At 46.7% G+C, this 14,002-nt stretch overlaps 1 protein-coding gene across 4 annotated transcripts in view; it reads right to left on the bottom strand.

The window, feature by feature from the left end:
- ABHD6 (abhydrolase domain containing 6, acylglycerol lipase) overlaps positions 1-13,475 on the bottom strand; it is a 53,089-nt gene extending 39,614 nt beyond the window's left edge. The window contains exon 1 of one of the 4 annotated variants that reach the window (XM_061195450.1): positions 13,099-13,475. The gene's annotated coding sequence lies outside the window, so the exon portion shown is untranslated. Of the gene's footprint in view, positions 1-12,778; positions 12,880-13,098 lie in introns of those variants that run through there. The other 3 variants (XM_061195452.1, XM_061195453.1, XM_061195454.1) reach the window with 3 other exon arrangements.
- Between the last annotated feature and the right edge of the window lie 527 nt (positions 13,476-14,002).

Raw genomic sequence — 14,002 nt, 5'->3', positions numbered from 1 at the left:
AAAGGAGGCAAGGATATACAATGGAGAAAAGACAGTCTCTTCAATAAGTGGTGCTGGGAGAACTGGACAGCTACATGTAAAAGAATGAAATTAGAACATTCCCTAACACCATACACAAAAATAAACTCAAAATGGATTAGAGACCTAAATGTAAGACCAGACACTATAAAACTCTTAGAGGAAAACATAGGAAGAACACTCTATGACATAAATCACAGGAAGATCTTTTATGATCCACCTCCTAGAGTAATGGAAATAAAAACAAAAATAAAAATGGGACCTAATGAAACTTAAAAGCTTTTGCACAGCAAAGGAAACCGTAAACAAGATGAAAAGACAACCCTCAGAATGGGAGAAAATATCTGCAAACGAATCAACAGACAAAGGATTAATCTCCAAAATATAAAAACAGCTCATGCAGCTCAATATTAAAAAAACAAAAAACCCAATCCAAAAATGGGCAGAAGACCTAAATAGACATTTCTCCAAAGAAGACATACAGATGGCCAAGAAGCACATGAAAAGCTGCTCAACATCACTCATTATTAGAGAAATGCAAATCAAAACTACAATGAGGTATCACCTCACACCAGTTAGAATGGGCATCATCAGAAAATCTACAAACAACAAATGCTGGAGAGGGTGTGGAGAAAAGGGAACCCTCTTGCACTGTTGGTGGGTATGTAAATTGATACAGCCACTATGGAGAACAGTATGGAGGTTCCTTAAAAAACTAAAAATAGAATTACCATATGATCCAGCAATCCCACTACTGGGCATATACCCAGAGAAAACCATAATTCAAAAAGACACATGCACCCCAATGTTCACTGCAGCACTATTTACAATAGCCAGGTCATGGAAGCAACGTAAATGCCCATCGACAGACGAATGGATAAAGAAGATGTGGTACATATATACAATGGAATATTACTCAGCCATAAAAAGGAAAGAAATTGGGTCATTTGCTGAGACGTGGATGGATCTAGAGACTGTCATACAGAGTGAAGTAAGTCAAAAGAGAAAAACAAATATCGTATATTAACGCCTGTATGTGGAACCTAGAAAAATGGTACAGATGAACCGGTTTGCAGGGCAGAAGTTGAGACACAGATGTAGAGAACGAATGTATGGACACCAAGGGGAGAAAGCGGCGGGGGGGTGGGGGTGGTGGTGTGATGAATTGGGCGATTGGGATTGACATGTGTACACTGATGTGTATAAAATGGATGACTAATAAGAACCTGCTGTATAAAAAAATAAATAAATAAAATTCAAAAATTAAAAAAAAAAAACACCATGAAAGTTCTAGAAGAAAACATGAGAACTGTTTGAAAACATCTTCACAGGGAAAGCCTTTCTAAGTTAAGATTTAAAACCTAGGGGCCATAACATAAAGATTAATAAGCTGACTTCATAAAAATGTTTTTAAATGTCCACATGGAAAGGGATATCATGGGACTTCCCCGGTGGCGCAGTGGTTAAGACTCCATGCTCCCAATGCCAGGGGCCCAGGTTCGATCCCTGGTCAGGGAACTAGATCCCACATGCATGCCGAAACTAAGAGCTTGCGTGCCACAACTGAGGAGCCCGTGAACTGCAACTAAGGAGCCTGCTGGCCTCCATTAAGGAGCACACGTGCCGCAACTAAAGGAGCCAGCGAGCCGCAACTAAGGAGCCTGCCTGCTGCAACTAAGACCCAGCACAACAAAATTAATAAATAAAATAAATAATAAATAAAATAAATATTTAAAAAAAGGATTTCATGAACAAGGTTAAAATGTGTCAATACATATCAGAGACGACAGACTAATAAAGGGTTCCTACAAATCAATAAAAACAACAACAAAATCCAGTAGAAAAACGGGAGAATGATCTGAGTAGGTCATGTAACAGAAAGGAAATACAAATGACTCCTCGACATATAAAAAGATGCTCAATCTCATTTACAAGAGAAATGCAAATTAAACCTACAAGGTGATGGTGATCTTTGTTTATTGTATTGGCAAAGAACAAAAAGTGTAATAACAGACCGTGCTGCTGGGGCCGTGGGAAAATAGATGCCCTCACGCAAGGTACAGATTGATACTCCCATCAACAAACCCTACAGATGGCATTTTGGCAAAATCTCCAGCAATGTACAGTACACATACCTTTGATCTAATAATCTAATTTCTAGGAACTTATTTGTGTTCAGACCTGAAAATGTTTGAGAACATGTTTGTGAAGGGTTATTTGTTATAGTATTACTTATCATGGCAAAAAAAATTGGAACTCACATGCCCACTCATAGGGGATATGTTAAGTAAATGATGGTACAACTTTATAAAGAAGTATAATGTATAGCCATTAAATACAAATAAAATTAACCATAAGCCATTAAAATAATGAGGCATATTTGTCTCTACGGGTAATGACCTCCAAGGTACACTGTTAACTAAAAATGCAAGGTACAGAAGAGAATGGGTAGAATAACATCTCTTGCATTGAGAGAGAGAGAGAGAAATATGCATGTTATGCTTATATGTGTGTAAAATGTTTCAGGATGGATACAGATGGTAATCATGACTGGGGCTGGGAAGGAAACTGAGAGGCTAGGGGCAGAAATGAGGGAGACTTTTCACTGATATCCTTTTGTACCTTTTGAATTGCTACCATGTGCATGTTCAAGGTTTTCCCTATTTAATTAAAAAATACAATATAGGGACTCCCCTGGTGGTCCAGTGGTAAAGAATCCGTCCTGCAATGCAGGGGACGCGGGTTCGATCCCCGGTCGGGTAACTAAGATCCCAAGTGCCACAGGGCAACTAAGCCCATGCGCCACAACTACTGAGCCCACGCGCCACAAACTACAGAGCCCACGCGCCACAACTAGAGAAGAGAAAACCTGCACGACACAACTAGAGAGAAGCCCACGCACCACAGTGAAGAGCCTGCAAGCCACAAAGAAGAGAGCTCGCGTGCCACAACTAAGACCCGAAATAAAAATAAGTAATAAGCCAAATAAGCCAAAAATAAAAATAAGTAAATAAAATAAAATATTTTTTAAAATACAATATAAACTCAAGTACAATGGTCTATCCTACATTGTCCAATACAGTAGCCACTAGCCACATGGTGACTGTTTAAATTTAAAATGATCAAAACTAAATAAAACGTAAAATTCAGCTCCTCAGCTGCGCTAGCCACATTTCACATGCTCAATAGCCACAGAAAGTGTATCTCCTTCATGGTTCTGGGAAAGGTACTGATAAGAAGATTCACTCCGTCCTGCTTTGTACCAAATCACTAGCAGCTGATTCCCCATGGGGGTTTTTGCTCGAGAGCCAGCCAAGCCCACAGCCCCATCCCCTGCTTCTGCCACCTGGGGCAGCACTGTGGGCAAGGAAGCTCAGCCTAGCAGGCTGGTCCTGTAGACAGAGAATCAGAGAACCAGAAAATCCTGCTACCCAATCCTGAGGAGAAGGGACACAGCCCGAGGAGAGAGAGGCAGGCAGATCAATCAGGGGCTCAGCTGGAAGGTAGGTGGCTTATGTACCCAGTGGCATATCTTCTAAAAAAATCGTATTGGCCAAGAAGCAAGGCAATGAAACATGCACAACGTATCCTGAACTAGCCCAGCACCTTCAAAGCATCAGCCTCTGGGATCAAGATGTAGGCTGTGGTGATTAGTCTGAAATAACCACCTGCTTGAAATCATGCTTAAAGCAAGAAAACCCTACAGAAATACAAGCCAGTCTTCCACTGGATAAAAGAGGAGACAAAAGCCACTTGACCCTTTACCTCCAAGGACCACAAAGTCTTCAGGCTCTCAGGCAGCCCAGAACAAGCTTTAATTCGAACACTTCTCTATGAATTAATGCGAACACATGCACTGTCATTGGCTGAGATCAGCTCTCAAAGGTAAAGTGCTAGAAAGAGCATCACATAAGTGACTATTTTCCACATGACTGAAAGGAATTAAAATAGCCCTCTATATGGGTATGCAGTAGCAGAAGGCCTGAAATAGAACCTCAGGGCCCCAAAACACTCTCCCATTGCTCGAATCTGTGCTCCAAAATCAAAAGAAAAGCAAGGAGATGAAAGAGGGCTTTGTCATTTCTAAAGGAGGGAAGCTGGTCTACAGTATTTTCTAACTGCAGGGACAAAGCCAGTGTGAGACAAAAAGGAGCCCTGTTATAAACAGCTGGCAGGTTGTACCAGGACAAGATCTCTGGCTCCCAGCATGAGGTTCAGCATTCAGAGCCCTTCATGAGCTGGTCCCTACCTTCTCTAGCCAGTATCTCTTCCCCAGAGATCTCTGTAACCCAGGGAAATCAGCATCAGAAAAAGGTGATGCCACGCCCACAATTTCATAGTTAGAACACAGTTTTGTTTAGAACTTTATCCAAATAAGTAAACAAAAATCAAAATCTGTCTATCCTAAGATCAACAGCAAATATGGAACAAAATTTAAGTTATAACTGCCATCCTGTGCTAATTCTTAGAACAAAGACTAAACCGCATGTAAATTGCCTTAGAGTATGGTAAGTCCTTACAGTTAACATTTGGTTGTCACAGCGCTATTATACAGGGGACGTTTTTTGCAAAAATGCTTTACTGCTTTGCCCCTGGCCTCTCAATCCTTTGATTTTCAAGTCCCGCCCTCTCGTCATCAACTAACAGGTGTCACATTGCCAGACCCCATCTATTACTGCCTCCACAGTCAAGCGGCTTCTGCGGTGAGTTCATGAAATCCCATGTCTCTCTCTCCAAGGTTTGCCTTGTATTTGTAAAATGTCCTTACGACCTGGGAGAGACGATGACCAAGAGGTAGATGCTCCTGGAGCATGGCTGGACACCAGTGTTGAAAAGAGAAGGAGGCACGATGGGGTGGGACCCAAGTTTGTAAGTGGCAAGTCCATTAATGAATATTTTCCTGTTATAACGTCTGCTTCCCCGCTAAAACCTGGAAACTATGGGGAATCTGTTAGTAGATAGGCTGATAATCTGACCCTCTGGTGACTGTACCTGAACTGGCTTTGTATTTTTCTCCACTGCCCCATTTTCTGTCGACCTGGACGATACCCTCGATCTATCCCCATCTCCTAACAAATCTTTCTGGCAGAACTAAGAGTTATCTCCTTCAGTCCCCCAGCCATTAGCAACCTCGGCTTCATTCTCCATACCTACAAGTATTTATGACCTGCATCTTTTACCATAATACTCACGAAAACACTGGCTGTACCCTCCACTAGGCTGCAAGCTCCTTGAAGACAAGTCTTACTACATCTCTGCATCTGCCATGGCACTTTAGCATACACGTGCCTTGCCCTTGTGTGACAGGGAAGAGCTAAATGGGACCCCACGTTGGATCTGCTTCTTTGACTTTAACTTTTGTTTTTCGTGGCTTTTGTTATTATACTCATACATAATGGCCTGCCTCAGGGGACCCTGCCCACCTGTCAACGGCTGCAAGAAAAAAAGAAACTAACATATCCCCTCACTAACACATCCCCTCACCGAGGCTGGTCATTCCAGGAGATGGTTCTGCAAGACCGATGGCCCTTTTACTTTACTTCCTCTCCGCCTCTCCCTCTCTATTCTGCCTTATTACTTTACTTCCTCACCACCTCCTCCTCTCTGATTCTATAAAAGAAACTGGCAACCAAATCCAGATAAGATGGTTTATCAGAGACACTACTCTGCCATCTTCTCGGTCAGCCAGCTTTCCGAATAAAGTCGTCTTCCTTGCCTCAACACCTCGTCTCCGATTCACTGGCCTCTTGTGCGGCGAGCAGAGCTAGCTTGGTAACACTTGGTGGGCACTTGGTATAAATACCAAGTGAAAGCATGAAAGCCATGAATCAGCAGGGCGGCCCCAGCAGCGCCACTGCAGACCATTCCTTCACTTTGTTCATTACGGCCACCAAGAAAATGAACATTCCTTATCAGAGCAGTGTAGCTTTAGAGGCTCCAGTTCAGATGGGAAGGTGAGACCCAGAGAGGTTAAGCCAGGTACCCAATGGCACACAGCTCTTCTCTCCTCTGCCCCTACTCCACTGGTGGCTCACAGTGGCCCTCAGCATGACATGGAAGGCCCCCACCCCATCTTTCCCTGAATGATCTGCAATCCCGATGCCTTACGCTCCTTCACACCCGCACAGCTTTGGCACAAATGCTCCCCTCTCCCTAGCACGCCCCTGCCTGGTGAGCTCCCGCTCATCCTTCAAGTCTTGGCTATGAAAACGTTACCCCATCTGTAAATGCTCCTCTGAGGGTTTAGCTGCGCAGTTCCATAACCTGGGTTCAATTCTCTGCTCTGTCACTGATCCGTGTGTGACCTTGGCAAGTCACTGAACCTCTTAGAGCCTCGGTGTGGGGACAAAATGAGATGATGCATGGGGACTGCTCAAAGCAGTGACTGGCGGATGTGACTGCTCACAGCACAGCCGGGAAGAGCTGGCCTGCCTTCCTAGGCGGAGCTAGAAAGCCCTGCCACTGAAACTAAGCAGGACCCTATGGGGCCCTCCTAGGCACAAAAGCCCTTCTGTGTCCTCCATTTCTTGTTTGTAGGCTTCATTCAGCCTCCTTTACCTTCCCTGAGTTCCAAAGGGAAGATTCAAACAGTTGCTAATCAGGGAAGAGAGGGAATGCACAAACAGAGGAGCCGTCAGAATAGTGCAGCCTTGGGGCAGGGTCCTGGTTCCTCCTCAGGGAATATACATCACGGTATCTTTGACCTCTTCTGCAGAAACTAAGTCCCCCACCCAGGTGGAGGATGGTAACTTCAGGATGAGCGCAAGATTCCTGGAGCACCACCCTGTTACCTCACCACCAACCAATCAGAAGAAACTCACAACCTGCAGCCCGCACCCCAGATTTGACTTTAAAACGGTCTCCCCCAAAACCATCAGGGAGTTTGGGGTTTTTGAGCATGAGTCACCTGTTCTCCTTGCTTCGCCCTGCAATAAACTTTCTCTGCTCTAAACTCTGACGTTTTGGTTTGTTTGGCCTTTCTGTGTGTCGGGCACACGAACTTGTGTTCAGAAACACCACACCTCCATCACCCTGCACTGCCACTGTGCCCAGGTCTGTTCAGATGCCTGCTATCTTTATATTCCCGGAGTGTAACCCATAGCTCAGTTCCCAAACTTTATCACATATAAGGCTTGAATCCTATTCCATATAATCTTTTTTTTTTTTTTTTTGGCGGGGTTGGGGGAGGGCTGTACCACACAGCATGTGGAACTTCCCCGACCAGGGATAGAACCCACGCCCCCTGCTGTGGAAGTGCAGAGTCTTTTAACCACTGGACCGCCAGGGAAGTCCAAGCTTGAATCCTATTCTGGGTATGTCACAGATCAAACACCCAATACCAATAGCCAAAAGCCACAGCTTAAGCCACCTAGGAGAAAGGCTGCTGTCACTTTGGGTAATTACTTCACAAGAAGAGGATCTCAACCTGCAGCAGTGTAAGTAAGAACCTGCCCACACCTTCAGCAGGAGCTACAGCTTCCCTGAATCAGCAGCTTCCCTGGTACAGCCCCAAAGGCATCCAACCACGGGCAGCAACACCCTACACAGCTTCTGGGATTGAAAAACCTGAAATACGATCAAGAGGGTTTCTGAGGGTTCCGTTTAGGAGGATATCTTGATCTCTATCTTTCATTCATTCATTCATTCATTCATTCAATTATTTATTTATTTATGGCTGCGTTGGGTCTTCGTTGCTGCGCGCTGGCCTTCTCTAGCTGCAGAGAGCGGGGGCTACTCTTCCTTGCAGTGTGCGGCTTCTCATTGCGGTGGCTTCTCTTGCTGTGGAGCCCGGGCTCTAGGCACGCGGGCTTCAGCAGTTGTGGCACACGGGCTCCGTAGCTGTGGCGCACGGGCTTAGTTGCTCCACGGCATGTGGGATCTTCCCAGACCAGGGCTCGAACCCGTGTCCCCTGCATTGGCAGGCGGATTCTTAACCACTGCGCCACCAGGGAAGCCCCCTTGACCTCTTCTGAAGAGGCAACTACATCCAAGGTCAGGGAGGACTTTGGTTTGCAAAAATTATGTCTTTGGGGCCGGATTAATTCTTTGTTGTGAGGGGCTTTCCTATGCATTTCCTATGCATTGTGAGGGTAATTAGCAGTATCCCCGGCATCTGTCCACTGGAGAGAGGCCCCCAAGTTGTGACAAGCAAAAATGCCTCCAGATGCTGCCAAATGCTCCCTAGGGGGAAAGCTGCCCTCAGTGGAGACCACTTCTACAGGAAGTGAGCCCACTCGACTCCAACGTTTATTACTGTAGTTAATCAGGAGCATTTTTAGCCACTCACCAAATCTACCTTGAAACATTTTCTTCCAGTGCTCAGGAATTTTTTTTTTTTTTTTTAAGGGAACAGTCTAGAAGGCAGTTGTTCTCTTGAAGGCAGTGGTTCTCAACCCGGTCTGCACAACAGAATCCCCCAGGGAGCTTTAAAAAAAATACAGATTCCTGGGATTCCAGGGACCACCCTCGGAGATTCAGATTCAGCTGCCCTGGGGCAGAGTCCAGGCATGGGTATTTTTTAACCTTCTCTAGGTTCTAACATGCAGCCAGGAGATGCACTGCCCAGAGACATTTCATCTGATTCCACCCTCTCTCCCATCCTTTGAATCCGGCAGTGTTAAAAGCCAGTGAGCCATTCAGCCAAAATGAGGCTAAGGGGATCTATTAACATCTTCATTCTTGACAGTAAAACATCCTCTGCACACTCCATTTCTTGGCCTGCAGATGACTTGCCAGCAAGAAGAGAACTTAACCCCATAATCAAGTGGCTTTCCCATGGCCTTATAGATATAAACAGTGCTATCCCACAGGACTTTCTGTGAAGACAGAAATGTTCTCTATTTGCTCTGCCTAATACGGTAGCTGCTGGCCACATGGCACATGAGCACTTGAAATGTGGCTAGTGTGACTGAAGAACAGAATTTTAAATTTTATTTAATTTGAATTAATTTTAATTTAAATAGCCACATGTGGCTAAAGGTCACTGTAACGGATAGTACAATAAGTGTTTATGTCCCTACAGGGTCACAGAAATAAAGAAAAGTCCTAAAGTCTGCTAAATTCCATAGAACTGTGAAACTTACAAAACCTTATGTCTTAAAATATCTAAACTCAACAGTCCTTAAATTATCAAATGGGATCCTAATGTATTCCAACAATGAATCAATTTAGGAGAAATTTTAAAATAAAAAAATTTTTTTCAACTTGCATAACTAGCTTCCCAGCATATTCCAAACACAGCTTTGAGGGGGGCATTCCTGGCCCTCTTCTTTTGAACACTCATCATTTTAATAATTGATCTAGTCATCAGAATAACCAAGAGCTGGAAAAGAACACGACACAGGGAAGTTGATTTCCACTCTTAGCAGTTCACTAGAGTACTAGGATAAAACACTCTTGCTTTCCTTCCCTCCAAACCCAGATAACTTTTGCATGGAACCTCTTGCACCCAAGATAGGCCTGAACCAACACACACTGCAAACCAAGGTCATCTCTAAGAGCAAGTTTTTTTCTCCTATCATTGTTTCATAATCACTTACAATTGAACAAACCGCATTCACACATTCATTCCAGGTGCGCAGATCCTCACAGAACTAGAAGTTCATAAATTTTTAAAAAGCTAAAAAATAGAAAGGCAATTCTATCTCATTGTAAAGGCAATGGATGGTTTGGAGTTGAAGAAACTCTCACCGGCCTTTCTGAGTACAAAAAATATTTCTCAAAAAAAAAAAATTGTAAATCAACTATACTCCTATAAAAACTAAAAGAGGGCTTCCCTGGTGGCGCAGTGGTTAAGAATCCGCCTGCCAATGCAGGGGACACAGGTTCGAGCCCTGGTCTGGGAAGATCCCACATGCCGCGGAGCAACTAAGCCCGTGCGCCACAACTACTGAGCCTGCGCTCTAGAGTCTGTGAGCCACAACTACTGAGCCCGCGTGCCACAACTACTGAAGCCCGTGCACCTAGAGCCCGTGCTCCACAACAAGAGAAGCCACCACAATGAGAAGCCCACGCACCGCAACAAAGAGTAGCCCCAGCTCGCCCCAACTAGAGAAAGCTCGCGTGCAGAAACGAAGACCCCGTGCAGCCAAAAATAAATAAATAAAAAATAAAGTACAGAATCTTTAAAAAATAATAATAATAAATTAAAAGAAAAAAAATGCTTACCTCTCCTTGGCCCGAACTCCCTTGACCCACCTCTAAGCAGAGTCAGTATGAGCCATTTAATAATGAGTTAATCATTCTCCAGTAATTCAAAGTGGTGCTCACTCTTCATAATAGCTGGTACTTACTGAGTGCTTACCACATGCTCGGCCTTGTGCTTTATTTTATCTAAATCTCACCACTGCCTTCTGAAGCAGGTACTATTACCAGAAGCTGAGGCTCAGAGTTTAGGTAACTGGCCCATGGCCACACAGCTACCAAGTGGTAGAAATGGGATTTGGACCCAAGTCTCTCTGATTTTCTGGTGGGAATCCTTTGGGTTATAAACAAAAACAAACATGTAATTATAACATTCGGTACCACACTGAGCCATTCTCTCTATGATCAGCTGCAGCTCAATGAAGGGAGTTTGGGGTAGCAGGGTTCAGAAATCCGGAGCTTATCCTTACTTCAGAAACCACCCCATCCCCCATGGACCTCTTTCTCTGTCCTGGGGCTTCACCGGGCAGGTGGAAGAGGAGTCTTGGGGAACACTCGTGATCCTGCCAGCACAACTGCACCCAAGAGGACAAGACAGATGCGTGCTGCAGAACTTTCCAAACGCCATCATGGGAGTAGAAGGTAGTAGGATCCCAGCTATGGGATCCCAAGGGAGAAAGAAACAAATTTTAGTTGGGGGCAGGGGAGAAATCAGGGGAGTGTTCTTGGAGGGGACAGATAAGCTAGACCCTAAGGGGTAGGTAATATTTTGTTAAATCAAAAACAAATGGAGACCAGCCTTAAAAATTCCCTGAGCAGATGAGACCAGTTTAGTCATATAAACAAAGCTTAATTTATTTTGCAAGACTAACTTGACCTGGGTCATTTCTTGCTTATGTCCCTAAAAATCATAAGCAAAACCTTAACTGCTTCCCAAGGTTGATATGAGGTAACTATTAACCAATTCCCTGTTATTTAAGAAAATTCTAATACTATAACCAACCACTGTAAAGAATAAACCGTCACTGCTTTCTCCCTATGTAAGCTGCTTTATAATAATATATCCCTGACCCTCATTCCATTGTTTTGCTTTGAGTGCTCCGGGTTCTGTCTTTTTGGTGTGTGCACAATAAATTTTTACTAATTACTACTTTGGTGATTCATCGGTTTTACTTCTGTTATTTCTGAACTTTTGACAATTTAGACATTAGAGATTCCATGAAGGGCATTCCCAGAGGTGGGGACAGCCTAAGCAAAGGCAGCAGCAGGAAGAATGTGTGTTCACTAGCCTGGGCTAAAGCAAAGGAAGCAGAGAAGGAAAGGGGAGGTCACAATGCAGAGGGGGAGGGGGCAGGGTCTCCAGGGGCCTAGGCTGAAAGGCTGAGGCAGCATCAGAGAACCCAGGAAGTACCCAAGTAACCATCCCAGGACCTGTTTTGCACCCCGGTCCTGGCATTGTCAGGCTGTGTGGCCTCAAGCAAGTCCCTTCTCCTCTCTGGGCATCAGTATCCTAGAGGAGGTTACCAAGGATCTCTTGCTGGTCTGAAAACCTAATTTTAGAAAAATAAACTGATGGTAGGAACACAGGTTATTAATTTCTCTAATTTCTAACTTCCTATATTTTAAAAATATTGTTGATAAGAATTTATTAGTAACAATAAAATAAGTCTAGTGGTTCAGAATGGGGGCTTTGAGGTCAGACTCACTGTGTGTCCTGGGAGGGAACCATCTCTGAACCCCTCACCTTCCTCCTCTAAGAAATGGGCACAGTGGTGGCACCTACCTCATGGGGCTGTTGGGAGGAATAAGGCAGGTAAGTTTTTTTAAGGTGCTTAGGAAAGGGCCTGGCACCCTGTATTTGCTTATTGTACGTCAGCTATCATTACTAATAAACTATTTTTAACTCCCAGCCAGGTGGAGTCAGCCATTAGGGATTTCTGAGCCGGTGAGAGGCAAGACAAATGCTGGCCTCTGGTCTCAGTAGGGACCTTTTGTTACTTAAGCAGCCAGGCCCGGGGGCACAAAAAAGGACTCATACATTGGCCTTGGATGCACAGCCTTTTCACCCTCTGGCAACCTCTTCCTCCCTCCCTACCTCACTCTGTCAACTTGGCCTCCTCCACTCCTCTGCGGGTTCAGGGGTGCAAACCCGCACGTGCTCTGCCCTGCAGCTGGCATTACACAATCCGCATTTCCAAGACTGCCAGGAAGCCCTTGTAGGAGTGGGCTGGGGATGCCGCGGTTGTCGGCCGGCCGGCTCCGGGCTGTGAGGGTGTTTGGACCAGTATCCCGACTCGCCAGTTGTGGGGAGGAGAGGGCGCAAGGGCAAGGGAATTGGGGCAGGCTGGGAAAAGGGGAGCTGAAAGGCTGCTGGAGGTCGATTTTGGCTGGGAGAGGTCTTGAGGGGTGCAGATGTCTGGGGGCAGGACGGGGGCAGGCGACTGCGGCTGGGAAGGCAGCCGAGCAGCAGCCCTTCCCCAGAAAGTGGGAGAAACGGGGGTGCAGGAGCCTCCAAACCACCCAGGCACTTGAGTGGGAAGCGCACACGGGTTGATGATGGCGCAAGCAGTGGGGAGGCCAAATAGAAAGAGGTTGCAGGTCCCCGACCCATCCTCACCTTGTCCGCGGCCTTAGGAAAGCAGGCACCCCGGGCCCGGGAAGTAGGGGGACCAGGGATTCGGGAATGTCAAACCTATCCAGGCACCGGAAGGAAGCGCGCAGGGGCTGATGCCAGGGCGGGGGAACGGAGTAAAAAGGGAGGTGCAGGTTCCCGACCCTTCATCACCTCGTGCCGCTTGGAGCGAGGCCAGGCAGCCCGCACTCGGTAAGTGGAGGGTAGGTCACGGGGCCATTGGAGGAGCCCCCGGATGCTCCCTCCTAGACGTGCACACCCCCACCGCGCCTCAGCCCGCCCCACCCCGCCCCACCAGCGCTCACCTCACCTGACCTCAGCAGCCTGGGACCAGCCGCACTATCTAGACGCCTGTCCTCGGCCCCGGGCCCCTGCTCAGGTCCAGCAGCAACGCCCGCGCCCGCGCCGCTCTCAGCTCCGGGGCTGGCTCGGCCGGGAGCCTTAAAGGCGCTGCGTGAGGGCCTACGTCCTCCGACAGAAAAGCCGGCTCCACCCGCGCCCGGCCCCCAGCGCTGCTCCCCGGCTGTCGCGTTCTGTCTTGGGGGCTCAGGGATGAGAACCACCAGCTCCCCAGCGTCCCCGGCTAACAGCGTTAAGCCCGGAGTGTAAAGTTAGTATTCCGCACAACCCGACCCCAGCAACCCGTCTCCAGGCATCCAATAGCGCCTATTGTTTTCACGCCGCGGAGCCAGGGGCGGGGGTGGGGGAAGAGGGGAAGAACCCAAACACCCCAGCCCCGCCCCGAAGGCGCTCACTTGCGGCCTGGGGGAGGGATCGGAACCCAGAGGGCCACACACAGTTTCACAATGCGACGCCAGAATTCGTCGCGGCATTGTTTCATTTACTGAGCACCTATTGTGTGCCTAGCGCTGCTGGGCACCGCACCCGGCAGTAACTCAGGCTGGATCTCTGACCCCGAAGGGCTCGGAGAGACAGACAGGTTCTCGGGCAAGCAAAGTAACCCTACCTTATATGGGTTATCTCATTTGATCCTATGAGGTGGACATTGTGCTTGGCTTCCTGTTTCAGAATTCTGAGAAGAGGGGCTTGCCCTGTAAAGGACAGAACTGGGAATTCCAACCCTGGATCGTCTAGCTCCAAAGCTCTTGGGGGCAAAAATGGCCATCTTATAAGGCTTTCAGCCACCACTGGTTAAATGCCCGCTCTGGCCATTTCTTCATTTTAAGGACAATTAAACCTCACTAGGCC

Source organism: Eubalaena glacialis, chromosome 7 (genome assembly GCF_028564815.1).
Source record: "Eubalaena glacialis isolate mEubGla1 chromosome 7, mEubGla1.1.hap2.+ XY, whole genome shotgun sequence".
NCBI lineage: Eukaryota > Metazoa > Chordata > Mammalia > Artiodactyla > Balaenidae > Eubalaena > Eubalaena glacialis.
This window is presented reverse-complemented; position numbering and strand designations above follow the sequence as displayed.